Source organism: Schistocerca piceifrons, chromosome 1, assembly GCF_021461385.2.
Source record: "Schistocerca piceifrons isolate TAMUIC-IGC-003096 chromosome 1, iqSchPice1.1, whole genome shotgun sequence".
In the NCBI taxonomy this organism is placed as follows: Eukaryota; Metazoa; Arthropoda; class Insecta; order Orthoptera; family Acrididae; genus Schistocerca; species Schistocerca piceifrons.
The window spans coordinates 580,992,995-580,996,424 of NC_060138.1; the positions used below are offsets into that span (position 1 = coordinate 580,992,995).

Sequence of the window (3,430 nt, forward strand, 5' to 3'; positions counted from 1 at the left end):
TGGCGCAAGTTCCATGGAGTGGGGAGGCATAATATTGTACTGGCTTCCTGACCTCCAAATCTTTGATCACGGTACACTCACCGGTGTCAACGCTATTTTGAGACTGTGCGCCTTCCCCCTGTACACCTTTCCAGGCTTGCTTTCGGCGCTGACTTCATTTTTACGGATGGCAAAGAGTGACCGCAAAGAATAGAGCAGTTGGAGGAGCTCTTTTAATGAGAGGATATTTGGCGGATGTACTGATCTGGAGGATATTTGGCGGATGGACTTATCTGCCCGTTACCTCGACATAATTCCCACCGAGCACGTGTGGGATGCGTTGGAGAGACGTAATGCGGCACGCCCACATGCTCCAGCGAGCGTACAGTAACTGTTAACCGCACCTAAGGAGGAATGGAACGCCCCACCACAGGAGCTCCTTACGAACCCTGTAGCCAGCATGGGAGCGTGGTGATCACACACACTATTAAGGAATATTTCCCACCTTTTGGAATATCCAGCAGACCATCATAAATCGCGGTGATTTCAGTGTAATCACTGTCTTTGAATAAAAATGTTATTTTGTTCGTCTCATTGCGTATTTTACTGTACTGTAGCAGTTATTTCTATTTAAGGGCCTAGTTCCAGAGCTGTGTTACTGGGCAATGATACATGATGCGCAAATTACTTTCGTTCTTTAGTTTCGCACGCCAGTGTATGTTCATAATCCCGCAGAAAGAGTAACGTTTCTTACGCTTGCCTATCTAAATAAGTACTCCTTTCAGTTATTATTTTGTAAATAAATGCCGTATCTGAAATAACCTGTATGCTGTTTTCAGTGGTTGTTCTTAGTGCTTCCGTATTTACGTAAGTCAACAGTGGGCACCGAATTTTCACGACTAATATTATTTATCAAAGTTATCATTGTAGCTCTAGCTTGCTGCACTCAGTAATCTTCATGGAGACCACGGAGAGCAATCACAGTCCTACTAACAACCTTCTCTCTCTCTCTCTCTCTCTCTCTCTCTCTCCCTCTATTATCTACCTATTTCTCCCCCTCCTTTTCCCACCTCTCTCTGTCTTCTCCCTCCCTCCCCCGCCATCCCCATCTGTCCTCTCCCTCCCTCGTACCACTCGTAGCACAGACGGACACATGAACTTCAAAACACAGGTGCACGTTAGCACGCTTCGGTCATCATATCGCCTGCGATCGGCAGCGGCATACTCGAGGCAAGCCGGCCGGAGTGGCCATGCGGTTCTAGGCGCTACATTCTGGAGCCGAGCGACCGCTACGGTCGCAGGTTCGAATCCTGCCTCAGCCATGGAAGTGTGTGATGTCCTTAGGTTAGTTAGGTTTAATTAGTTCTAAGTTCTAGACGACTGATGACCTCAGAAGTTAAGTCGCACAGTGCTCAGAGCCATTTACTCGAGCCAAACCAGTATGACATCTGTCCTCCCGAGAGACTGGTTGTGGGCACGTGGCGCAGTGATACAAGTGCATAAGCAGACGGAAATGGGGCTCATGGTAACAACGATACGGGCAGCATATGAGGAAACAGAGTAAAGTGAGAGACTGACAAAGGGCAGATTGTCATGGACAGTCGCCTGAGAGCGAACGTCATGGAAACGTCTGAACTGATCGGTTGTTTACGTGCTACCGTTCGGACCATCTATGGAAAACGGTTGGAGAACGACGAAACCACGACTAGGCGACAAGGTCGACGATTCACCACAGATCGTGGGGGTCGGGCGCTTGTCCGCTCTGTGAAGCCGAGTAGGTGACGAGTACCGTGCTAGTGCAGCCAGGTGTTTCAGAACACACCGTTCAGTGCACATTGTTGACCATGGAGCTCAGCATTAGATGAAATTTACATGTCCCCATGTCGAAGTAACGACATCGTCTGTTAGGATTGCTGCGCGCACCGCATCATACAGTTACACCGTGGTTCAGTACAAATACTTCACCTGGTCGGATTAATCACGTTTCTTGTTACACTAAGTCGAGAGTCGACTCCGGATGTGCCGTCATGTTCGGAATGTCTTATTGTGAAGCAAAACAGTCTCGTGGATCACTTGGAAACTTGATAAATTTCGTGCAGGTGCAGAAACATTCGATGTTATCAGATAAGGCTGTACCAATTGAAACTAATATTTCACTCAACTGTTTTAGGGCCTATTGTGTACGCGTCTGTATTTCGCTGTTCTGTTCTGGTTGTATCGGCTTCGCGTCAGTGTTGTTAGTAGGATGTTAAGGTTTGTTACTTACACCTGACAGATTATTTTGAATTTCAATCTTAACTACGTTAAGATAACAACAGTCGGTGGTATTCGCTGGTCTAATTACTGCGGTACTGTAGCGCGCTAATGGTAATCACTAACTACTTTATCTGTAGTGGGATTACAATGAGTGATGTACTTTGCAGGAATACATTTGCGCTTGGGTCTCGCCAGTTACCGCGTTAAATGACGCTATGAAACTTCCTGGTAGATTAGAACTCTATGCGGAGCGAGGATCGAACCTGGGCTCTTTGCCTTTCATGTGCAAGTTCTCTAACAATAGAACTAACCAAGCTCGAGTCATGACCCTTGGTCATAGGTTTACTTCCACCAGTACCTTATCTCCATCCAAGCTGTGAGGAATGGTCCTGAGTCGTGCTTGGATAGCTCAGTTGGCGGTGCACTTGCCCGCGAATGGCAAAGGGCAGAAATTCGAGTCCTGGTCCGGCACACAGTTTTAATCTGCCAGGAAGTTTCATATCGGTCCATACTCCAGCACAGAGTGAAAATTCATTCTGCGTACGTTACACTGCTCTGGCAATATTGTTATACGTCAGACTGACTTATGGCACGTATTTTCAGTACAGCTGGGAGGGATATTAACTCATAGCCTCCAGTCCCCAACTAATGTCAGACTGACCTTTTGCATTCGTCATTCGCCCTTTCATTGTCAGACTTTTATTGAGGCTACTTCATCACTTGATTCGGCCATACCTACTGACAATTCGCAATCAGCTGATTGCATTTCACGTAATTCACTAATTCCGAGAGTTTAAAGATGATGTTGATGTGGCCAATCTTATTGCCTTCTTTTATTTCTTTATGACGTAATCACAAAGGCCAACGGCCTTGCCGTAGTGTCAACACCGGTTCCCGTCAGCTCACCGAAGTTAAGCGCTGTCGGGCGTGGCTAGCACTTGGATGGGTCACCGTCCGGTCTGCCAAGTGCTGTTGGCAAGCGGGGTGCACTCGGCCCTTGTGAGGCCAATTGAGGAGCTACTTGACTGAGAAGTAGCGCCTCTGGTCACGAAAACTGACGACGGCATGGAGAGCGTTGTGCTGACCACATGGCCCTCCTCATCCGCATCCAGTGACGCTTATAGGCTGAGATGACGCGGCGGTCGTTCAGGACCGTTAGGGTCTTCCAAGATCTGTTCGGACGGAGTTTAGTAAT

The 3,430-nt window shown here is 47.6% G+C and overlaps 1 pseudogene; it reads left to right on the top strand.

Moving 5' to 3' along the window:
- Positions 1–3,095: 3,095 nt before the first annotated feature.
- Positions 3,096–3,213, top strand: LOC124721866 (annotated as a pseudogene).
- The last annotated feature ends 217 nt before the right edge of the window (positions 3,214–3,430 follow it).